The 25,833-nt window shown below is 43.9% G+C and overlaps 1 pseudogene; it reads right to left on the bottom strand.

Moving 5' to 3' along the window:
• Nucleotides 1-423: 423 nt before the first annotated feature.
• LOC135702567 (uncharacterized) lies at nucleotides 424-1,027 on the bottom strand (annotated as a pseudogene).
• Nucleotides 1,028-25,833: the final 24,806 nt, after the last annotated feature.

Consider the following 25,833-nt stretch of genomic DNA (forward strand, 5'->3'; position numbering starts at 1 on the left):
TGACTCGCAGAATAAGGGGGAATGTTCTGATCACAGTGGATACGAGCACCATCTAGTATCCACACAGAATTCGCTCCCGAATATCGATATACCTTTTTGTTTCGAAGACCGAATGAACGGCAGCATTCAAAAAATATTTTTCTAGAGAATGTTCCCTTCGTTTCAAAACTGTCCAGCATCCCATTCTGCCCCAAAAAACACAAAAATGACACTCCCCCTTATTCTGCGCCGCGAGTGAGGTGAGGTGACTCGCTGTCACTAGTGAGGTGACAAAAGTCACCGCGAGTGAAGTGACTCTCCGTGCAAATCAAATGGGGAGTCACCTCACTCGCGGTGACTTTTGTCACCTCACTCGCGGTGACTTTTGTCACCTCACTCGCGGTGACTTTTGTCACCTCACTAGTGACAGCGAGTCACCTCACCTCACTCGCGGCGCAGAATAAAGGGGACTCTTGAACGCCTAACAAATTCACCGCGAAACACCAGTTTTTCTCCTTTAACCCCATAACCAGGGTTGCGCAACATATCGCGGTTATCTATAGACACTTCATCTAAAAACACGAGATTGAACAAATCCCAATCTATTGAATTGAGCTCCGAAAAAAAAACGAAAGATTTCGTGCTCCCTTATTTGGATAGCACGCCGTGCGAGGGCTTTCTATGTCAGACCTTCCGCATGCAAAATTTTGCATATGCTCGCTGCACTTATTGTCACCTGGAAGTTCCGATAGAATAGATTGCTGCATTCATCCAAAAATAATACCGGATTGTTCTGGTACTGCTGTACAATCGAGTATCTGTGCTCTGCTCGGAATTTTTTGTAAATCTGTTTCCGCTGCTTCTCCGTGACCAAGCCATCCTTCTCGTAAGCTAGAATCCAGCTCGAAATTGTAGTTTTACTCTTCTTGTAAATCACGGACAGATTAGTCCTTGAAATTCTCAGAAAATAGTATCCATATAGGCAGTGGTACTTCGTATTATAGCTGGCTCGCCGACCACGAACGTTTTCCAGAATAACATTAGACATGATCAACTGAAACAGACATATTTATGAATAAAGCAACTTACAACCAAGTTAGTATTGAACTGGTCGATCTGTAGATAACGTATGTAATTACCGGCAGGGAGTAAACAAGTATAATTTACGAGAAATATTTGAATAAATATTAAGTTCGTAGAAAAAATCGTGTTTTGTGACTCGGACAGACAACCAAAAGCCAATGTTTTTGTATTCACTTCGGATAAGCATAACTGTCACTTTGACAACTCTATCTGTCATACGCATGGCCCGCACTTATTTCATCCCCGCACGTTCAAAGTAAGGAGTCCAGTAAGGTGCTAAATGCGCAATATATACATGCTGTCAAATGAACTCTTGGCTCCTCCTCTTCCTCTGCTCCAGAAATAACGTATACATGGTGATGGGAGTGCACCTGCCCACAAAGCTCACATGACTCTTATAAAGTTTGATTACATTCTTGCTTCAGCAACCCAGTTTTGGCATTATTAATATCAAATAAAAACACTTTTTCGAGCATCACGCTCGATGATTTACATTATCCGCTTACTAAGGTTGATGTTTCGACAGTTTCATAATTATAATTCTTAATTTGTTTTCAGTAGGTGGCAATACCTTTACTTGTGGTTCAAACAGTAACTACCTACGTGACTTCTGAGCTCTTTTTTTAATGTTTGGCTCCCATTTGACAGTTTGACTCGGCTCCCAGATGACAAGCATTTTGAGTTAGTCCGCAGCACTCAGCTCAAAAGTAAACATAAGTTCATAAGGAAATTCCTTCAAAATGTGTTCCTTTAAGGTTTGAAACGTGTCTTAACTAAGAGGCAGGCACATCAAGAAGACTTTAAATGCAAAAACGACAAAGAAATAATCGTTTTGATGAACAATCTACAGTTCGAAAAATTTCGTTGGGTCATATTGACTCCAAGACGCAGACAAAGGGTTAAATGAATTATTAAGAAATTTTGATTGAAGATTAAGAAAATTAAAGACTGTTAAAATCGCCTGGATGGGCCCCCACATATGTTTGGCCCCGGCCCATCATAAACGTAAATACGGCCCTGCTGGAGAGTAATGCGATTGGTGAACCATCTATGGTGAAATACTCCGCGAATAAGAAGAATAAAATTTCCGCAAATATTTCTCCTAGCTGAGTACGCTTCGAACTTGAAAAGATGATTTAGCCTTTCGTTCGGTGCCTCATCGTACCCTCAGTCGCATTAAGCACCGTGAGTGTGGGAGGCGTGACAGCGGGCGGCAGGCTAGACACACAGATGGAAGGAGAAAGAGCCACGAGATAAAAGGGGGCACTTAGTCCGTTTATTTATGTACAAACAGCTCCACCAACCAGAGCCTATAGGGCTCCGACTGAGACGAATCGATTCGCTACGATGGGAAAGATGTCAACGATAGGCATTGCGACGAAGGCGCGGCGTCGTGATTTTTCTTGAATTGGAACAAAAGCGAAATCCCACGTTTAAGATCGGTACTCGATGATGGATGCTGTGCTGTGCGAAGATGACTCATGGCTTGCGGTGTTTGACCTCTGCCTCTGCCCGAGATGTGATCTTGGGAAAAGAACATCCTCGCGTAGTTGAGTTTTATCAATTACAACTCATCTCAGCAGTTGCAACGCTCGAGGAGGCTCCTCAGAAATGCCACTATTTACGTGAGAATCCTTGATATCTTCAACCGAGCTGGAATCTCCCTGGGGAACGACGTTCTACAACTGGGTCTGTGAGAAATTTGCTCTCATCCAGAATGGCCCCCCGATGCAACTGGACTGATAACCTTAAAAGGCACTATGTAGCAGTAGGTAGCAGAGCACGGAGTAGAATTGCCCATCTTGGATCGGCGTAATTCTAATCAGCTTCTGTTGGCGCATATCTTTCGCGCAAATGACCCCACGAGGGTTTGTGCTATTTTTACAACAGGCCAAGATTGGAGTAAAAGCTCGCTGCCCTCGGGCTACGATGGTTTCTTCTTAGATCCAACAACTTAGACCACAATGGCACTTCGCGCACACCACATAATTGACCATTTGCTTCCCCTTTTTCCCGGTCCATCCGCCCGCAGTGGCTTGATGGGGTCCGTTCTTGACCGTGTGGCTCGATCTTGTGCGCTCGGGCGCAGTTGAACAGTAATGATAAATGCGATGTACGGGCTAAATTATGAGTCTATAAATAGCAGAAGGAGGCTGCGTGCTCTCTGTGTCTCTCTTGATCTACGGACCATAGAATTGAGGCTGTTGAACTTCCCTTGGACTAGGACTGAGGCACTTTATCAACATCATCAATGGAAAGAGCCGAGGAAAGATGCCGGGCACCTATACCCATCATTCTACGGCCGTTTCACGGTGGAGAAATAAGTTAAACGTAATGATGGTGATTGAATCGGTTTGATATCTACGAAAGGCGTAATTTAATGCGACTGAAATTACGTGCGGGAGATAAATCAAGACGGTAGCCGCCCCTCACGCTATGCATTGAAAAATTGTGATGTGCTAAAAGCATCTCAGGGAACGAGTTCTCGGCTGGTAATGGGAAGAAGGTACTTACTATGATAACCTTTATGGTGAAATAGGAAATGGACAATTGGAACCTTGGCAGGGTCGAGGTATTGAGTATACTCATAAATGGTAAATATGTCGAACAAACTCTACAACTTTCTTTTGCGTATAACTTTTGATTGCTTGAGTAAAAATTGATGACATTTTGAGTAAAACTAGTTTAGAGTGTAGTGTTTTCATGTGCAAAATCTTGACACAATCTGTCAAGTGGTTATCGAGATGGGTTGCAAAAAATTATGGGAGCGGTCATGGAAAATCCAGGCCATTCGCACAGGTGGATCGCGAAACAGTTTGGAATCGAAAATTCGACCTTGTTCCGTGTGGTAAAATCGTTCAAGGGGACCCATACGACCAAGCGGCGAGCTGACAGCGGAAGAAAAGCGAAGACGACCGACCTCGTGAACGCAAGCAAGGTGAGGGATTACTTCAAGCGCAATCCGAACTTTTCGATTCGGGACGTGGCCAAGAAGGTCAATTGTTCCGTCTGGTTCGTCCAGCAGACAATGAAGCGGGCCGGACTTCATGTCTTCAAGGTAGGGAAGGCACCTCACTGAACCGAACGATGGCCAAATCCTGTGCCAGTAAGCTATACCGTGAGTGGTTGGTGCAGCCGAAATGCATCGTAATGGATGACGAGACGTACATGAAAGTGGACGCCAAGCAGATCCCCGGCCTGGAGTTTTTCGTCGGCTAGTCCCGCCTGGATGTTCGGAGAAGTTCCGGACGAAGAAGGTCGACAAATTTCCCAAGAAGTACTTGTAAGATACGTGAGAATAATGACGTTTATTCATCAAAGTATATCATATAGCAGGTATGCTCACATAATGTGTGCATAGGTAGTAGTGTTTACAGAATAATCATATATGTCACATCTTCCCTCTTTTAGCAATTAATAATATTCAAAATCGATTTTCTTGTTGTTCTTTACCAGTCTACCTGATCTAGTTTCATAACGTGGGCTTGAACTACCTTCTCCTGGGTCAGCCTCAACAACTCTATCCTGGTTAACATCATTATCCGTTTCGGCATCTTTCCGTTCAGAGGCAGCCGTTTGTGGACCATTAACGGGATCCGAAACCTGTATTTCCAGTGGTGGATTGTCCTTGCTTTGCATAACATCAAATTTCCTTTCTCGGATGTGCTGGGTGTTTCTCCTAAAGGTCCGTTCTCCGTCTGATAATAGGTATGACCGGTTAGATCCAAACTTCCTCAATACCTCGCCGGGAAACCATTGCTTCGATTTGGGATCTTGAATCATGACTCGATCACCTTGTTTATACTCGGAAGGATCTCGTGCACCACGATCAGCGTAAGCTTTTTGTATCTGTATTTCCTTGCAGAGTGAGTCTCTAACACCTTCAATTACTCTAGGTTTCAAGACCTCTGTTGTCATAGGCAACGTTGAGCGAGTGAGACGACTCATTAGACGCTCATTTGGAGATGGGATGTTATCGCTTCTTGGAGTATTGCGTGCTAAAAGCAATGCCAGGTTTAGGTCCGATCTATCGTGGTGACACTTCTTCATCAAAGTTTTTGCAACCTGGACAAATCTTTCCGCCAGTCCATTGGAACGTGGAAAATGCGGGCTTGACGTGCGATGTTCAAATCCCCAGTCTTCCGAAAACTTCCGAAACTGTTGTGAGTTGTATTGAGGTCCATTGTCTGACTCCAAAACTCGTGGAATACCGTGCGTAGCAAACCAGTTCTTCATAATATCGATTACTTCATTGGACGTTGATCGTGACAGCTTCTTAAAATCGAAAAAGTTTGACCAGCTATCCACGATCAAAACGTACTCCTCTCCTCGAAAGTAGAACAAATCTGACGCCACTCGCTGGAAGGGTAGCTCAGGAACCGCTTTCGTCTCAATAGTACTTTTCTGATTGCAGCGCTGATGCTGTTGACATACGCTGCAGCATTCTACCATATCTTGGATATCTCTGCTCATGTTGACCCAAAATAGCACTTGCTTTGCTCTTCGGATACAGCTTTGGACTCCTGGATGTCCACTATGAACCGCTTGCAACATACTCTTCCTCAGCGACTTAGGAATCACAATCTGATTCGATTTGAAAACGAGACCTTCGTACGCTGTCAGTTCATCTCTGAAACCCCAATATTTCCGGAGTTCGGGTGCCAAATCCTCTTTGGCCTCGGGCCAACCCTTCAAAATAACATCATTGAGCGCTCTTACCTCAGTATCCTCGCCAGTTTGTGTTCGAAGCTCAGAACAGGTCTTTTCGGTCATTTGGAGGACGATGTGGACCTCAATCTGTTCATCTTCTTCGGTGTTTTCATCATTTTCAACGTCACGACTTAGAATATCCGGTATCGGAATGTTCGATCCTTTTACGTAAATCACTTTCGGGTTGTACTGCTCTACCTCTAATCTTATTCTTCGTAGCCTCGGTGGAGCCCGGTCCATCGGTTTCTTAAAAATTGACTCCAGTGGATTATGGTCCGTTTCGACGGTCAACTCCTTTCCATATATATATTGATGGAATTTTCTACAACCGAACCGTATTGCTGCAGCTTCTTTGTCGATTTTTGGGTAGTTTATCTCGGAAGTCGTCAGAGCCTTCGACGCATAAGCTACTGGCTGGCCCCTTTGCAGTAGAACAGCACCGAGACCCTTTGAGCTGGCATCTACAGACAGCGTAACTGGCTCACGAACATCATAAAATGTCAGCACTGGAGGACACATCATCAGCCTCTTTATTTCCATAAAAGCACGTTCCTGTTCACATTCCCAACACCAGGCAACATCTTTGGCTAGGAGTTGTCGTAGTGGAGATGTAATTTCCGATAGGTTTGGGACAAACTTTGCTAGGTAAGTTATCATCCCCAGCGCTCTTTGAAGCTGAAGTCTATTCGATGGTGTCTTGAGATTCCTTATTGCATCCAATTTCTCCGGATCTGCCTTCAATCCATCCGTTGATACTAGGTGGCCCAGAAACTTCACTGACGACTTGTTGAACACGCATTTTTCCTTGTTCAGCTTTAGGCCTACAGCATGAATGCGGCGTATCACTTGCTTGGTTCGTTCTTCCAGCTTTGATGAATCCTCCGCATGAACCAGGATGTCATCCATCGAGCACTCGACTCCTTGTAGGCCTTCCAATGTGTCTTGGATTACCTTTTGGAATACTTCCGGTGCAGATGCTAAGCCGAAAGGAAGACGCTTACAAGTATATCTTCCCCATGGAGTCCCAAAAGTTAGATATTTTGCTGTTCTTTCGGTGACTCTAATCTGCCAGAATCCACGTTTGCAGTCCAAGATGGTGAATCGATTTGAACCAGCCAGCCTGGCTGAAATTTCCTCTATCGTAGTTAACGGGTGATGACGTCTCATCAAGTTATGGTTCACCTGCGAAGGATCGATGCAGATTCTTAGTTTTTGGTTCCGTCTCACTAACACCATTGCATTTACTACCGGAGTAGGTTCCCCAAGTAACCAAAAGTTCTGATAAAAGGTCATTTGTGGCTTAAGCAGCTTAGTTAGTGATGGTCTTTAGAATTCTAAGCAGCCTCATTTTTAAGTCGTTATAAGAACTTGAAAGTTCCGGTATCATAATTGAAGAGAATTCTAAGCAGCTTCTGGCGGAACTTGAACGGAACTTTTATAAAATAAATTAAAAAAGGTTTTTGCCCTCTACACCAATTCTATGTTTAGTTCGCACTTTTATGAAAGTTATTTCTAATGATTTATCAGCATTAGTAGTTTTGGAGCTGTTTGAAGAATTAAACCCAGTCCTTCTGCGTGAGAGCCCCAGCACGAACCGCTGCGTCACCTGAAATATATTAAAGCGAGCTGTTGTCCCGCCTACTGTTGGAGTTTTCAGTGCCAGCTGACTGACTTGCATACGAAACACAATACCTTGATGAATTTGAAATTGGTATTTGTCCGCATGGTATTCCAACACATTTGTGGCGCAGTGGTTAGCGTTAGTAGATCGCATGCCGAATACACGGGTTCGAATCCAGGAAATAACTTTTTAATTTTTTTTTATGTTTTAATAGAATGTTGATGCACTGCATAAATATAAGAATTATGATTTATTCGGACCACTGATCATTTAATATTTACGTACATTAAATTTTGTTACTAATAAAGACTTGTGCGGATTGCTTCATGTGGCTTGAAAGTTCTGTCGGAACTTTATTTGAACTTTATGGAACTTGAAGGTTCGGTCGGAACTTTATTTGAACTTTATGGAACTTGAAAGTTCTGTCGGAACTTTATTTGAACTTTATGGAACTTGAAAGTTCTGTCGGTACTTTTTTTTGAACTTTATGGAACTGGAAGGTTTGGTTGGAACTTTATTTGAACCTTATGAAACTTGAAAGTTCTGTCGGAACTTTATTTGAACTTTATGGAACTTCTGTCGGAACTTTATGGAACTTGAAAGTTCTGTTGGAACTATATGTGAACTTTATGGAACTTGAAAGTTCGGTTGGAACTTTATTTGAACTTTATGGAACTTGAAAGTTCTGTCGGAACTTTATTTGAACTTTATGGAACTTGAAGGTTCGGTCGGAACTTTATTTGAACTTTACGGAACTTGAAAGTGATTTTAATCGTTGAATGCGGAACTTTTGGTTACTTGGGTCGTGAATTCTCTCGATTACTCCCAATCGCTCCATACAGTCTAATTCTTTCTTCACAGCTTCCCGAATACTATGTGGCACATGCCTTGCTGGACGTGTGTCCCAGACTGGACTAGCAATCAAATCAATGTCATAAACATAATTTTTTACACATCCAAGGCCTTCGTAAACATCACTGTCTTCGATCTCTACTGTATTCACCCGTGCGATGAGCTGCTGTGCTATACACGCTTTTCTTCCCAATACTGGCACAACCCTTTCTTCTACAACTTTGAATACTAAGCGACTGGATTTAGCTTTAATCGAACACAATGGGCTAACTTCACCAAGCACTGTCATCTTATGATTAGAGTATGTCACTAAGCACTTCGTGGAGGACGGTTCTAGTGGTAGCAGATTCAGTTTTTTCGCCAGCCATAGGGGAAGAACATTGCAATGTGCTCCCGTATCCAGCTTTACAGAAAATTTCTTCTCATTGATTTTCACCGTTTCAAACCAATCTTCGCCGTCACTTGACATTTCAATCGCACCAATGAAAAGTTCCTCCTCCGAACCACTCTCTTCTACTTCTTCGTATTCTTCTTCTTGAATTACGTTGACAGCCCTTTTTGATCTGTTAAACATTTTCTTTACCTGACACTGCGATGCGAAATGTCCTTTACGTCCACACGAATGGCACTCTTTTCCATAGGCTGGACAGGAAAACCTTTTATGCTTCCATCCACATTTGCAGCAATCAAGTAGGGGAATTTACGTATTCTCGGCAACCTAAGCAGCGACCTTCTTTCTATAGCCTTTTTCTCTAAGGAACGCACACATATATGCAGTATTGGTTTGTTTACAATCTTTTGCTGCCAGCTGCTCTAACAATTTCAGTTGAAAGAATTGTCAAAAACTGTTTTGAAACGCTTTTACAAAGCTCCAATCTTCTCTAGTGAGAGCGAGTATTGTCGGCAACCAGTTTTTCTTCGGCAACCGTTCCATTTGAACTGCATGTAAATCTGTTGTTCTATTATCGGCAATTCGAAATATCGAAATCAGCTAAAATTTGTAGTGCGTGTGTTGCATTTCAAGAAAACCTTGCTAGATTGCTTTTTCTCAGTGGTAAAAATATAGTCAAATTGAAGCTGAAAACATAAAGAATCGTTTGCATGCATTCAACGAAGTGTTTTCGTAAGAAAATCTAGTGAAAATAGTGTTTCAATTTGTGTTGCCGAAAATAGTCTGTCATGCCGAAGCCGTCATTTCCCCTATTTCACTTTTTCCTTGCAGCGAGTCTGGCTTATTTTTTTCACGAAAGTTTTTTGCTTTTACCACTTCCACTTGTTCTTCAGCCGACATGACTTTTAACTCATGATTACGGCACAAATCAATCACTTTTTGTAGCGTCAAGTCATCGTTCAACAGTTGTGGTACCAATTTGGTATAATTCACCCCGATGATGATTCTGTCCTTCACTAACGAGTCGTGCAACACGCTAAAGAAACACTTCTTGGCCTGCTCACGCACTCGCGTAACAAAACAATCAAATGGGTCTTCATCGTTCTGAACCAATTTGTTGAAGTTGTAGCGTTCGTAGGTTAAACACGATTTTGCAGTGAAATACTCTTCAAACTTAGCCCGTAGCACTGCCAAATCATTTTCTTCTTCTGGTCTCAATCCAAACGTATCGAAAATCCGGATGCAGTCATCGCCAATTGCGCTCATCAATGTAGCCGCTTGTACAGCCACTCGTTTATCTGACAACTGTGTTGCTGTGGAAAACCAATCGAATTGCCGGATCCATCCCTTCCACTGAACCGCCATATTGTCACCCAAGACTAGTGGTTTGGGAGGTTTAAGTCCCGCTGCTGATGATGCCGCCATTTTCCTCCAGCAAATTCACCTTTTTTTTCGGAAATTCACTTTAGTATCTCGTGCGTGTGGTCCTGCATATTTCACTTTGCTGACTGCTCCTGTGTGGTATCTTTTCTGTTTTTTTTTTTTTTCGTTTTCTTGCTAAAACTGATCAAATTATTCTGGGACGCGGATATCCCACTTCTGACACCATGTATGATACGCGAGAACAATGACATTTATTCATCAAAGTATATCATATAGCAGGTATGCTCACATAAGGTGTGCATAGGTAGTAGTGTTTACAGAATAATCATATATGTCACAGTACTTAGTGGGTGCGGCAAATTCAGCAAGCCGTACATAACGACCGGCACTATTAACGGCCAAATATATAAAGAAGATTGCCTCCAGAAGCGTTTGCTGTCCTTCCTTCAGTCGCACGAAGGTGAAACTCTGTTTTAGCCGGTGTCATTACGCGAAACCGGCGTTGGAGTGGTACTAAGTCAACGATGTTGTTTTTGTGCCGAAGGAGACAAATAGATAGAAAAATTCTGGGCGATTATGAAGGGCAAGTTCCGAAAAACAGGGAAGGTCCTCAAAAACGACAAGGATTTCAAGAAAGAGTGGATGAAAGTGTGTAAGAGTTTCAAAAATATCCGACTTAAAATGAATCTTTGGTGATCACTGTTGTCTGTTGCATTTTTTTCGAGTACAGTCTTTACACGCAAAGGAAATGGCATGAACATCAAATGCAAGGGTGGATTTCTCAATTGAATAAACTTTACAGAGCCAAGTTGTGATTTGCGTTATACATTATTAACGTCTTAAATCTAGTGTAATTTTCATTGTTTGGATTGGATTGTACAGCATGGAAGTGGGTGGAAACTAAAGACGACAGAAGATTTAGCTGGACCCCCGTGTCACTTATCTTCCGTTTTAAACTTCCACGGTTCGTCTTGCTCATATTGGCAACTGGTAGCACTCGCCGCGAGTATTAAACTGAATCACCATGAACGTTCATTGCGGCCTGCACTCTTATCCGATCACACCAGTTCGTAAAGAATGAGAGAATGGAACGAAAGAGAATAGAAGGCAGCAGAAATACTCTCCGCACCAGGCGAGTAAGAGAGGTGCCACAGTCGGAAGAAGTGTTAGTTTGTTTACTAAAATGAATCGCCCATTTTGTTATGGCAAGTTTTGCTATAAGAAATGCTCCTCGTGTTTATTAGCGAAATTCACATCAAAGATTGATTCATTGCGTAGGAAATCAGTTTGGCACGGCATTTGTAGCCAGCATACACCTTCCGGTCGTATGAAACAGGTCAAAAACTGTCCAAATCCGCAGATAAAAATGTTTGTTTTGAATATCTGTATGGCAAAATAGTGAACTTTTCGTGAACATTAACGGCAAAGAACTCACCAACACTGGGAGACCGTGAGTTCCTGCCCACCTGTCTTAAAAACATCTCGATCCTGAACGAACCGAACGATGCCATTAACGCGAGTCTTCGTGAGTGACCTGTGTGCGGAGAGCCTTTATATTGCATTTTCTAGTGCTTTTTTGTGACGTACATATTGCTCAAACAGCTGTTTTTAGTGCTCTTTTGATTTTGTTTAATGGTACCTTTTCCAATGAGACCCACATTAATTAATCTTCTTTATCGACATCGCCTTTGTTAGCCGAGGCACAGTATCATTACTTATCGCTGTCTTGAAAATACCATATGGAAATTGATCTAAGTTATTGGCTCATAAACTTTCAATTTAAAGGAATATTTCCTGAATATCATTGGATTTTTTTTAATTTTATATTGCGCAGTGTTCGTTTTTAATTGCTCATTTTTACTTTCCTGCATGAATTATTTTCTTTCCTTCAAGAACGATTCATATTTTACGATGGCTCATCCTCATGTTCAAGCATACATTTATCTCCTGGTTCCTGGAACTTTTATAGTTTTTAAAAGATATTTTCATTTTCTTTTTGGGGAAATAATCACGATTTTACAGCATATTTGGATTTAAACAGTGATAACTGTGCGCTTTGTGTGGGACATTTTAGATTTATTTATCGCATTTATTCAATATAACATTGCTCATTTTGCCACTTTTATGGGAAAATATGTTCAACTGCAGGTGACGTAGGTGAGTTATTTAGTGCTCAAATTTCCTAATTAAGTGGAGATTCATCCTTATTTAATTGAGCGTATTCTATTTGCTATTGCTTTTTTTGCCACTTGCACCGTTCACATTCAAATTATTAAAAGAAGCTTTTTATTTGTTTATTGCCTTTTTCTTCATTTCTATTGCAAGTTTTTTTTTTGTTTATGGTGCACCCCTGTAGTATTTTATTACTAGTGCTTTGTTAATTAGGGTACGTATATATTTTAGTCATTTTAAATCGGCTCACCACTTGACTAGCCTATTCGTCCCAAGCAAATCGATTACGTACCCCATTCTAGTCAACATTCTAGTACTACACAATGTTTGTTTTGATTCGCTATGAAAGTTTGACAGATAAAATGGGGGGTTAGTGGATTTTCCTATGTTTCGAGGGGTGAATCGATTAGCTTGGGACCGAAGATAGTACCAGAGCTGAGCCAAAAAGTTGAGCACGTTATTTCGGGACCTTCTAGTCTTAGAGTTACCTCTATGCTAATACACTCCACCTTTTTCTTTCTCCATTTTCTTGCATTGGACTGCAGCTCGGTATATCGCATCCTCGGTTCATGCGGTCTCCACTAACAACCTCTGATGATGAATCCCACATAATTGTAAGCGAATCTTACATCTTCCGGTTAGGTGCACCCAGATCCCACACAAGGACACGTAACGTCATCAAATTGAACTCCAAATAGTGGCAACAAACGAAGAATGTTACTGAGAACGGTTTTTCTCCCGTGTGGGTCCGGACGTGAGTCTTAAGGTTAAATAAATTGTTTTTCGTAGTATGAACAGTTGAACGGCTTCAGTGATGAATTTACCAACGAGTGACGGCTGACTTCTTCCTCGTTTGGAAACGAACGCAATCTCAAATAGTGAAACGAATCCTGGAATATGTGCATCTTCATGTGGGGTTTCAGGTTATTCGATTTGGTGAACATTTTCTGGCAGATCTGGCTTGTTATTATTGTGCTGCTTCACGTCCCAAGCAACCTAAAGTTCGGATTTTATTTGAAAAACGAACTCAAAAGTTCATTAATGCTCTTTAAAGTACCGCCAATATTTATTGGAACCTTGAAAGTTCAACCGAAGTTTCTTGTTCCCGTTCATTTGAATTGTGAAGTTCACAAAAAATGAATAAAGAACTTGTTTCGAACCTCCAACACAAAGTTCAATCTTAGTACTAACCGCGCGAAAGTTTACAATTAATCTATGTTGAACTTCTTTCAGACTTTAAAGTACACGTAAAGTTCAATCCCAGTCGGCGCCGCCGGGATGTTCTGAGGCATAACATCTCTGATCACGCCTTCCTTCGGAAGGGAAGTAAAGCCGTTGGTCCCCGGTTCATGAGTTGATGGGTCGATAGGTAGGGTCCAGGTGTGGGAGCTGCCTTCCTGGCACGTCGGTAGCATTGGTGCTCAGTACGGAAAACAAGATCGACGGAAAAAACAAACCAAAGGAAAAAAAAAATTCTAGCAGCTTTTTTCGTCACGGGTCAATTTATATAGGGTAGACGTACCAGTTATGACTATACGTTCCCAATATGGCATGTTCCAATTATGGGCTATGGAATTCCATAGGCCATAATTGGAACACACCATAATGGGAACATATAGCCATAACTGGTACGTCTACCCTATATTTTTTTTTTCTTTATTAAAGAGACTTTCAGCATTAGGCTGGTTCGTCTCTGGGAATCCCAGATGGGGAATCCCCTATTTGAGGGGGGTGTGAATTCCAGAGGGAAATTACCCTAACAACATAGTTTGGATCCCAGAGGGGATTTCCGAAAAAGGGCGTGGGGCCCCGGAAACAGAGTTTTTAGCTACGGAGTTTTTAATTTGGTGGCCCTGGAAGGGAACCTCCGAGGGTGGGGTCCCTTAGTTGCTTAGTGGCTGTCTTAATTCTGTCATTTTGTTGGAGAATTCCGTTTTCGTTGCGTTGGTCTGTATAGTTGCTGATGTGGGTGGTTGGTTGTGAGATTCTGGTTCCGAGTGTGATCTGGTATGGTGGTGATGATGATGATGGTGAGTTGGGTGATCAGATTAGATCGAACAGCTCAGCTTCCCGCAGGAAAGCTAAAAGGGCTGTAATTCTGGTAGAATCGTTACCGAGGGCATCGCTGATGCTTCCCGGGATGTCGTAGCGGGTTCTTGGTGCTTCGTATTTCGGACAGTGGCAGATAATGTGATCCACCGTTTGAGGAATTCGGGATAGATCACAGATCCTATGGAAAGGTCCGTCTCCCTTGTAGTTGTGGGAGATGTTTGTATGATGTGTTCGAAGTCGGGATACTATGACCTGCTCTCGATGTATCGGTGGGTCCGCTCACCTGGAGATGTCTCTTTAATTTTTCTGATGGCAGGGGTTTCACTGGCCGCCCAATCGCGAGCCCAACCTTCGTTGGTGATTTTTGATACCCATTTTTTGAGGTCCGAACCAGGTACAATTCGCGTGTATTTGGCCATACGACGACCTGAGTTGGCTAGTTGGTCCGCTTTTACGTTACCATGAACCCCGCAGTGTCCAGGTATCCACACAAAGACTGTGTTGTTTGGCGCGTGTTCCTGTATAGCCTGGATCCAAGGGTGTTTGCTCGTATCGGATTCCAGTGCGGCTACCACACTAGCGGAGTCGGTGAAGATGGCTATTGGTCGGTCGTCGGGAATGGTGGCTGCAATGAAGGTGGCAATGGCTTCCGCAGAGAAAATGGAGCACTGCTCGGGGAGTCTATGGCATTCCGCGAGGTTTGGACCAAAAATCCCGATTCCTACCTTTCCCTGGGCTACCGAGCCATCCGAGTACCGAATGGTGTATCCTCCGTATTTCCGGTTCTGGAGTTCGAGTACCGCTTGTGCCACCACTGAAGGATTGGCACCAGCTCTGAATTGGTGTTTGATTGTGTGGTCGGTCAGAATCTTCGGCATGTTCCAACCCCTCGCTCCGACCCAGTTAAACTTGGATATCGGGGGGAGAGTCGGTTGGATGCTTCCCTGAGTGAATTGTTCGCCTCCGTGAGGAGGGAATCTTCCTTGTCGTCTCCTGATGTCTGCTGGTAAAGTCCGATGGCTCGTTGGCAGATCGTTTTGGAGATTAAGCGATCGAAGGGGAGCAGTCCTCCTTCGATGCAAGCAGCTATTCCGGGGGTACCTGGCAAAAGACCCGAACAGATCCGAAGAGATTGTTGATAGACTGGCGCTAACTTTTCGATCAATCGGGGCTTGGCAAGGAACGTAGCTTCGATTCCGTAGGTTAGGCGTGAGTTGATGATGGCTTTCGGCACGTTCAGTCGGGATCTTCGGTTGGCATTTGGATGTCGTCCCGCTAGAGATTTGAGCAGGTTCATACGCTGTTTGCATCCGTTTTTGACATCGTTGAAGTGTGTGTCGAAGGTGAGATGTCGGTCAAAGCAGACCCCGAGGATTCGGATCGTTTTCCGAAACGGAATTAGGTCTTCTTTGATGCAGACTTTGGTGCTGAGGACTTGGTGTTTTATCGGACAGATGTGGGTGAATCCTTAGTAGCGGATAGCTGGAAACCAGCCGACGAAGTCCATGCCGATACGTAGGTGACTGAAGAAAGCCTAGACGGTTGCAGCACATGCTGCTAAATTTGAAACGATACAATCTGTGCATCGAGTTCGTCACCGGGTAGGATAACGTCGTGGCCGACGCACTGTCTCGAGCACCGTTTGATGATAAAGGACTGAAGACTGAATATAGGAAGCTAAATATATACAAGGTTTTCCACGACATCGAGGAGCTGAAACTATCCAGTTATCTCCACATTTCAGATAGCTGTTTGGACGAAATAATGGAGGAAACCGAACGTGATTCTACACTACAGTTGATCATGGATTACATTCAGTATGGTTGGCCAAAATCTTCGAATCAGCTGTCTGATGGCGTGAAAGTCTGTCCATGCAGAACGGTATCGTGTTCCGGGATGACCGAATTTTGGTGTCACACAAGATTCGACGCAAGCTTATTGACAAGTGTCACACCAGCCATAACGGAATCGAAGCAACTCTAAAGCTAGCTAGAGCGAATTTGTTCTGGCCAGGAATGAGCAGCCAAATTAAGGATGTGGTAAAGCAGTGCGACGTGTGTGCAAAATTCGCTTCTTCTCAAATAAATCCTCCTATGTTGAGTCATCGTATTCCGGTTTATCCGTTTCAACTGGTTTCGATGGACGTCTTTTTCGGAAAATATCGTGGCCGGGATAGGAAGTTCTTAGTAACCGTCGATCATTACTCGGATTTCTTTGAGATAGACATTCTGAAGGACTTGACCCCGGAATCAGTTATCGCCGCTTGCAGCAGGAATTTTGCTCGTCATGGGAAACCGCAGTTGATCCTCACAGACAATGGCACCAATTTCGTGAGCAAGAAGATGGCTAAATTTACTTCCGACTGAGACATCGCACATACTACTTCAGCACCGCATCACCAGCAGGCGAACGGAAAATCCGAGGCCGCGGTTAAAATCGCTAAACGTTTGCTGAAGAAGGCTGAGGAAACAGATGCAGATTTTTGGTACGCGCTGCTCCACTGGAGAAACATCCCGAACAAGATCGGTTCCAGTCCGGCAGCTCGTTTGTTTTCCCGTGCTACCCGGTGTTCCATCATCTGGTGCAAAACTGGTCCCAAAAGTGGTGGAAAATGTTCCTGAGGCAATAGAAGAAAATAGAAGGAACATCAAATGGCAGTATGATAAGAAGGCACGACACTTACCTGCTCTCCAAGTTGGTTCACCGGTTTTCGTGCAGCTGAATCCCGAAAATTCCAAACAGTGGACTCCTGGTAGAATTTCAAGTCAATTCAACGAACGCTCCTACATGGTTAATGTAAATGGGTCGAACATTCGTCGAAGTTTGGTACACCTGAAGCCGCGTATGGAACCCTCTACGTCGCCTGACCGTTCTACGCCGAAGCCGTTGCAATCGTTGCAGCAAAAGGAAGATAATCGCAACCATGAAGCTGAAGTTCCAAATACCGGATCGAAATTGCAAGTAGATTTTCAAACTCGTAAGCAGGATAAAATTGTTGAACCGTCGCCTCCTTCGATTGTTGATGCGGAAATTGATCAGTCGCCGCCAAGAAGGTTGCTGCAGTCGCAGGTGTCACAAGTACCAGATGTGGCGCCACCTATTTGTGAGTCACCGAAACAGATTCTGAAGCCAACCGTGAGTGGATCCCGACTAAGAAGAGCAACACGCTTACCAACTAATTTGAAGGATTACCAAGTTGAATTTAATTAACTAATTTGAAGTGAGGAGGATGTTATAGTATTTGCACACCCCTAGTTTTCACTCCTCTTGGCTCCACCATTTTGTCATTAATGATTACTGAGTAGTAAGAGAAGGTGTTCGGATCTATCCTGAATAAAGGTCAAGTAAACTGATCGTACCGCGTTTTAATCGACATAAAACACCTCGTTTATTGATATTATTATTACTTTTAACGTGACAATCTTAAACATTTATTTACTCTACCGATCCCATACTGTTGCTGTCCTAAATTCACCTAAATCACTAGGAATCATTTGGCATGCTTTGCCGCACCTGCACCTCTACACAAGAACAACAAAACGTTATTAAAAATTTATCACTTTGACTTCCCGGTAGCTTTGAGACAGTCATATTTCATTAATTAAATCAACCTAATTTTACTATGCTTTTCAACTTAAACAATTTGCCCCAGCACCCAGGAAACAAGACACTGAATCTGCTTTCACGATGCTGCAATGGAAAACAATAACAACCAGAAACCACGCTGCAAATCGCTCCGGGCGCACTTTGGAACCGATGCTGGCTGCTGTAAGATGCACGTTTCTGCTATTCAGGGAAATTGCATATGCTTGCTGCCCTATCACTCCATCATCGCCGCGCATGGCGTCCTCAGTAGGTAACCCAGATGATAGTTGTTGAGTAGCTTTTGCAGCTTTACCGTACCGTACGGCGGGGCGGGCAAAAGTGGAAGCTTCCGAGGATTAAGATCGCGTGTAGTTGAGTATTGTTTTGCATTGCCGTCCTCGCTCGTTGTCAATGCCGTCGTCAGTTATGGTATATGATTCCCGAGGGGCATCTAGCGCTGGTAGTTGACACTGAAATTAAGTGGGTTGCAGTAGGAGCTTAACGGTGTAGGTAGGATGTCAGTTCAGCCGAGTATTTATTTCTTTGAAATAACGACATGGAGATGCTTAGCTGAGGATGATTAAGTAGACTTAATTGAAGAAAGAAAACCCGCATTCGGCGTACAAGAGGACACATGTGCTCAATTTTCATAAACATTTAAGTACATTTAGCTGATCAAAACCCCGTTTGAAACAGTAAATTTGATTGCTTTCATGAACAAGCAAACAATCTTTTCTTCCCAAGTAACAACTCAACAGCCGTTTAGCTTTCATTGTGATTTATTTAGGTTTATAACGGCAATCAACAATCTAGTTCTACACAACACAAAAAAAATGTAATATTACATCCAAGAGGATGCACTTCAATCATGTCGACAGTGAGCATGCACAAGGGCGAATACGCGATGATCGATTCTCTTCATCGATTTTCTCTTTGCATTGCTACAGCTAAGCGAAACAATTTTCTAGAATTTGTTCAATGCAGAGTAGTAACAGGTTGTATTGGCTATCAAAAGCAACAGCAAACACACCGAGAAACGTTAAATCTAACGAGTTATTATCAAAAGAGAAAATCGACGAAGAGAATCGATCATCACGTATAGGCCCTTATGCATGTTCACTGTCGAAATGCAGTAAAAGCAGCGTAATGTCAGTTCATGCACTGTATTTGTCGATGCAGGATTCGATCAATGACGTTTATACTGTCGTTCAAGTTGGACATCGGAAAATCCCACACGCGACATTCGATTTTACCCTCGTTCTGTACGTTAAACATAACGTCGGACATAGTGCGCTGAATAGCGCATCATTGTGTGAATACAGCGCACTATGTCCGACGTTATGTTTAACGTACAGAACGAGAGTAAATTCAATTGGCGCGTGTGGGATTTTCCGGTTTTCTACTGAAACGATAATATAAGGTCTGAGCCAAAGGGCTAATTGGTGTTAGTGAAATGTGCAAATGTTTAGTGGTATTCGTATTTTATTGCAATGTTTATCTTTTTTCACGAAACAGCTGTTGGCAGTGACGTATTTCTATCTGTTCTCAGTATGTTGGCAGTGACGTATTTCTATCTGTTCGCAGATGTTAAGTAATGTTTACAACATTTTTGCTTCTAACACCAGCAAGCTGCCTGTTGGCCCAGACCTTATATAAATGTCATTGGGATTCGATGAGCGTGGCGACTGTTAAAGCGCCGCTGCAATGACCAATGCGACAGGTGGCACCATTAAACGTGCGCCGGAGAAAATGCTAGTGTCGTGGACCGGGCGTGGGTATGTCGCAACTGTACTACCCAGCAGAAGGATGACATCGCCTCCTTTCGAAGCGGATCTAGTCGCTCCAGCACAACGTCGGCGTTTTCGGTTTGCCTGAGCCAGCTGATGGACAGGCAACAAGCCGAAAGAGCTCGTGCAGAGCTAGCGCTACAACGTAGTCATCTTGATGAGCAGCAACAGCTCATTGACAACGTGCTAGGAAAGATGTAGCAGGCAGCCATTGTGGTGGCGTTTCATCCAGTGGTGCGAATATTAAAGTGGCGCCGCCCGCCCAACGTATGCGCCTTCCAACTCCACCTACCCCCGGGGATCCCCTAGCTTAGTCTGTCCGTCGATCAACATTACTGTTGGGTTCACCCAGAACTACCGTACCAACGATGGGTTCGATTCGTCTTGCAGTGCTGGAGCCATCCGCTTCAAGGTCTCAACAGGAAAAGGAGCATCCACAAGCTACCCTTTTGGAACTTGGGAACCGTGTTGAGCAGTGCGAAAAGCGCACCAAACCAACACCTGAGCAACTGTCAGCGTTACGTGTTGTTACGTTTAAGGTTCAATTTACTTTGATGCTTTTTGTAAAATTTCAAAAGCAGTTTTTTCCGACGCATTATTTCAGATTGCAAAAAGCTCGCACTATTCGATTCCTTTTGATATTTTACACAAAATGACGCGAGCTTTTTGCAATCTAAAATAATGCGTCGAAAAAAACTGCTTTTGATTTTTTTTTTTTAAATGCATCAAAGTAAATTGAACCTTAAAATTGCCCAATGCAGTGAATCGGAGTGAACGTGAAGGAAGAAGACCTGAGGAAAGGAGGACAGCGGACATGGACTGCAGGATCAAGACGAGCAAGAAGGAGAGTCGAACGACGATGGAGCCTACTCGTTACCGGGAAACAACAACAGTAATCCTGGACTTCCAGCGACCAGTTCACCTATTGCAGCCGGTTGAGGTAGAGGATCCTTTCTGAAGGGTCTGTAACCAACACGTTTCAGCATATCCGGAAGAGGTGGCAACTTAGGACTTCCGCCTTTAGTTCAATCACCCTTCACCGCAAACAAGAACATCGACAACGGAAATGGAAACACCAACAGGCACAATCAAGGAAATAACAACACCGGCATCAGCGATCAACAGCGCAAAACACGAGGCCACGGGTGTTAGTCCTCATTTTGCAAACTTTGGCAGGGATTTGATGCTGAAAACGGATTTGCACCAGCTGCAAGACATGAATACGGAAGCCAACGTGGAGAAAGCTCAAGAGCGTCGTCTAGCAGGATCAGGAGAACACAAGAGTTCATCGTACACAGGATCAAGGAGAACTACAAGAAATCGAAGCAGTGATACGACCTACGGAAGCGTTCAGTGGATTACAAGGAAGGAGATGTCGTTTGGCGGCGAACGTTCGAGCTGTCATCGAAGGCGGACAACGTGAATCAAAAGCTGAACCTCAAGTTCACGCCAGCAGTCGTCAGGAAAGTCCTTGGTGCAAACCTCTTCGAGTTGGAGGATGTGGTATCTGGCAAAAAGGGTCAATACCATGCTAAGGACATCAAAACGGATTAGATCCTCAAGCTATGTCGGCAGGTCAAACCTGCTAACCACGAGCAGCACGCTCAGCAAAACACCGTCGCCAATTAGGACAAATGGCTAAAATCAAGGTGTGATGAGCAACAACATTATCAGAAACTACCTCTCCACCTTGATTATCCGTCAGCTACGTAGACAGCCAAGGGCTGTGGACAATCGCCTTCTTCAGTGAAGGTTCAACACACGCAATGCGGTCATTCCAATTCTCCAGCAAGAAGTAGCCGGACTTCCACTAGCTCGCGAACACAGAAGCAGCCTCCGTTATTCCAGCATTCCGTTTGCACCAATTCGCGCGTTCCGTTCACGAAGCGAGAGAAATCGTACCCGGCAAACTGGAAACGGGTTGCAGGGAACTCAGTAGCAACTAGCTCGTGCTCAACTGCGAATACCCTGAGCTCGTATATCAAGCTATGGGCAGCACCAGCCACAAGAAGACCCCAGACGTAAACACGCAAGGCGGAATCGAGCAACACGTTCCTGGATTGGTGACAACAGCACACAAGCGTAGTCCAGTGTTTGCAAACAAAAATCCCTACTCTACATATCGGTTGTCTTTAGAGGGTCGTCGTGAATTTTCAACCTGAAGGAACGCGATTCTGGGGCGCAATAAAACCCCTGGTTTGGGCTCACGGCGATTTGGGGGAGTAAATACCTCTTTTCTCTAGGCCAGACGACTAGGTATAACTAACCAAACTATCCCAATTTGATGTAAATACTTGTTTGATGTTTAATCCATTACAGTTTAGCCCTATAGCTGCTTAGGATTAAGATGAATGTCTGCCTTAGTGGTAAATTAGTCATGAGAAGATGGATCAAGAGTCTGTGTCAAAGACAATTTGCCAGAAAGTAGCTGGTACACTATCAATTTGCCAGAAGTCGCTGGTACTAATTGGAAATTTGTGGATTTGTGGTTTTATATGTTCGTTAGGATAAGCTCAATACAGCTAGAGCTCGACTCTAGAGTAACTCTGATAGGATCCGTCTCTGATCGACTTCTTACAGGAAGTTGATAAGAATTTTTCATGAGCCGACTATTGATCGTCTCTTGAAAAATTCTGCCGTTTTGGTAATGCTGTGTTACGTTTAAAATAATAAGTATGAGTAGTTTGCCATAATCCGGTAAGTTAAGTGAAAAATGAGTAGACACTCGTAACCGTGTGTAGGTATAGTAGAACAGGCCACACCGCCCGCATTCGAACCAACCCTGCGCATAAGAACGTTTGACAGCTAGCTTGAACATGTTCAGGCGGAAGCAGACGGCGAGAAACACAAAAGCACACAGACTCGCCGCCATCACTCCGGGGAAGAACGCGTCGTAGGATCGGACGGTGAAAATTGTCGCGGTCGCGTGCAAACTCGTATAGGCAAAGAAATTTGCAACGAAACTTCCCAGAGAAGTGTTTGTGCATGTACTTCGGGCGTGTTCGTGCGTGAACAATTGACAGTGGAAAAAAGCCAACATCTCGATCATTCGCCCGGGTACCGACGAGTAGAAGTGGAGGGCACGTGAAACGTTTTTTTTTCGTTCGCACGAACGACCCCTAAATTCCTCCGCACGAGCTGCAATCGTGGGCATCTTCATTGAGAGCAAAGGGGACGATTTGGCCAACTGAACGAGCTACCGCTAAACCCCCACTGGCCGTCGAGATCGTCTACAGAAGCCCTTGCACGAGCACCAGCAACCGCGTAGTGACCGGTGCCGAAACCACAATACGACGTAGGAACAAAGCACAATTGCATGCAGAACCATCACTTTGTTTGAACCGTGGCCTTCATCAGATCGAGGCACCGAAAACGAACGGCCGAGAAGAAGACATCTGCACGATAGAACCCACCCCACGGGTAACGATCGTAGGTACCCGATCAAGCGAGAATCGAGCGAGGTTCGGTGTGGCCCAACGGAGTTGGTGTGCTGTAGCACTAGCAATGCGAATGAAATGCGAAGGTGATGTAAGTCGGGGCCCCGTGAAAATCTGTGAGTACTAGTCGTTAAGAACCTTGAAGTAGCACAGGAAAGAAATCCACAGGATGGTAGGAGGACAGGTCAGGTGGTCACTATGGACCGAGAATATATAAACGTAATCAATATACTACTGATTTGTGGAGAAAAGAAACACTTTGGCGCATTGCCCTTGAGCTATCCGAGACTGTCTGAGCTTTTGCACCCGCTCAGAAGTCGTAAACACAACAGTGTACAGATGAAGGTGTGCAGAGCCCTTCTGGAAGAGTTTCAGTCCGGCGAAGAAGCAAGCGGACAAGCTCAACGGTCGGATGCAAGCGATCCGGTAGGACGACGACTACCAAAGCAAGCGACGACAACAACCGAGCCGCGAATGGAGAAGCAGACCGGCGCCATTCCCAAGGCGAGTCAGACGTTGGAATCGGTACCGGAAGCAAATACTAGTCTGCAGAACCCTCTCTGGCAATTGAGGGATCTGGTAAGCCAACCCAGTTTGCCTTCGGTTGAGTCGTCTCAGCCCCCTCGTCAGTCAGAAAGTGTACAAAGATACCAAGCGATTCCTCCTCCAGTGCAACACGGTGCTCCCACACAACAGCAGCTAGCAGCAAGGCAGTCCCTGGCTAAGGAACTTCCTCGATTCTCCGGTGAGCCCGCAGACTGGCCGATCTTCATTTCGAATTATCGTTACAAGACTGAAGCTTGCGATTTTTCGGATGGAGAAAATATGCTTCGCCTACAATGATGTTTGACTGGACCGGCGCTGGAAACTGTGCGCAGTCGGTTGGTGTTGCCAGCAGCGGTGCCGCAGGTGATCGAGACTCTCCGTATGCGGTTTGGACGACCGGAGTTGCTGATTTTAAATTGGCTCACTACTTGACTAGCCTATTGGTCCCAAGCAAATCAATTAACGTAGTCGAAATTCTAGTACACTGTACACAAACATCATCCTCTGATCGAATGAAACCTCAGACCATTAAAAACAAAACACCGAAATCGCTTTTTCGAATGATACCTGCAACCGGATGACGGTTGTTTTGAAATCAGATGATTTTCCTCTAGAATACTGGATGAAAATTGTTATGAGAAGGGATAGGGCCTCAGTTGAAATGCGTAATACTCTCTGCAGAATGACTGTCATACTAAATGGAAATGCATTTGGTATTGGTTCAGCCCCATAACGCAAATAATTCAAAACGATGATGTAAATAATTCTATCAAATGTTATTTGCCCATCTGAGCTGTTACGAACATAGGTAAAGGATTAAAACCAATGTTTGGCTAATTTCGGAAATTTTTTTTATCCTTAATGGAATGGCTTATTATGGCTATTCAGTATGGAAATGTAGATAATCAAATTATAAATCTAATTAAAAGCACTTGCATGTCAAACTATTCTTAAATGTTTGTCCTCGGAGTGTCGTATGTTTTATTGCTAATTTTCAAACGAAAATCATCCTGTATTTGGATGACAGTCATATGGATGTTCATCATCTGACGACGAATTCAACCATAAGAAAATCATCCGAAATTCGAATGCATATTGTTAAAGGGCTCGAGCAATGCAATAATCATTCGAAGTATTGCGGATGTTTTGGATCAGTGTAGTACATACACTATTTTTGTTATGAAAGTTTGAAAGATAAAATGAGGGGTTCGTGGATTTTCCTATGTTTCGAGAGGTGCATCGATTAGCTTGGGACGGAAGATAGTACTAGAGCTGAGCCAAAAAGTTGAGCACGTTTCTTCGGGGCCTTCTGGTCTTAGAGTTATCTCTATGATTCCACCACATCGTTTGAAAATGTCGTCCACTTTCATTGCCGATTCAGAAAATTTTCAAACGCATCGCCGAACAATTTTCCCAAACGACTGGATCCAATATGGTGCACGATCCGTTGCTGAACGAATTTGAAGCTTTCCTTGGCGAAAACAAGCGAGCCGTCGGGAAAGGCCAGCGGAAAATCAACCGCTTCATAATCTACATCCTTCAGAGATCGTTCATTGTCCGCATCTTTTGCCGTTCCCAAAAACTTCCGGAAATCGCCCAACCAACGCTCAATATAATTTAACACCTTGAATTTCACCTTCACCTGCTCCTTTATGGCTTTGATCTTCCGTTGGTGTTTTTCGTCTGTTCGTCGCTTGGAATGACTTAGCGCTTAGCGCTTTTCGATTCCGAAGATCCGACTAGCACAAAGCGTCCACCACATTCTTGACCGCTGCTGTCGCTTTCCGGCTCCGGCCGCCCAAAAACGTCGTCGTCAATTGAGTTCTCAGGTTTCGAAAAACAAAACAAAATCAAGAGTTGTCAAAATACCGGGTTGCCAAACAATTCATTATTCACAAGCAAACAAAAGTCAGTTCAATTACTTCTCGGCACTGCCGTGCCAGCTGCGGCACACTGAGGTTCACTGAGAAAAAAAAGTTGGCGCAAAATAAGTGTGTAGAGTGACCGCCAAACTCGCCAGAACTTCACCCAATAGAAAAATTCTGGGCGACTATGAAGGGCAACTAGGGAAAATAGGGAAGGTCTTCAAAAACGACAAGGATTTGAATAAAGAGTGGATGAAAGTATATAAGAACGATGGCGCAAGTGTTGCACAGGATTTGACGGGTAGCGTTAAGTCAGACCCCCTTCATTATTAATTATTAATCGCGCTTGGATGTGCGATTTTTTTTCTCA

This window comes from Ochlerotatus camptorhynchus, unplaced genomic scaffold (genome assembly GCF_037179485.1).
Source record: "Ochlerotatus camptorhynchus isolate MF236.1 unplaced genomic scaffold, CSIRO-AGI_Acam_v1.1 ptg000193l, whole genome shotgun sequence".
Taxonomy (NCBI): domain Eukaryota; kingdom Metazoa; phylum Arthropoda; class Insecta; order Diptera; family Culicidae; genus Ochlerotatus; species Ochlerotatus camptorhynchus.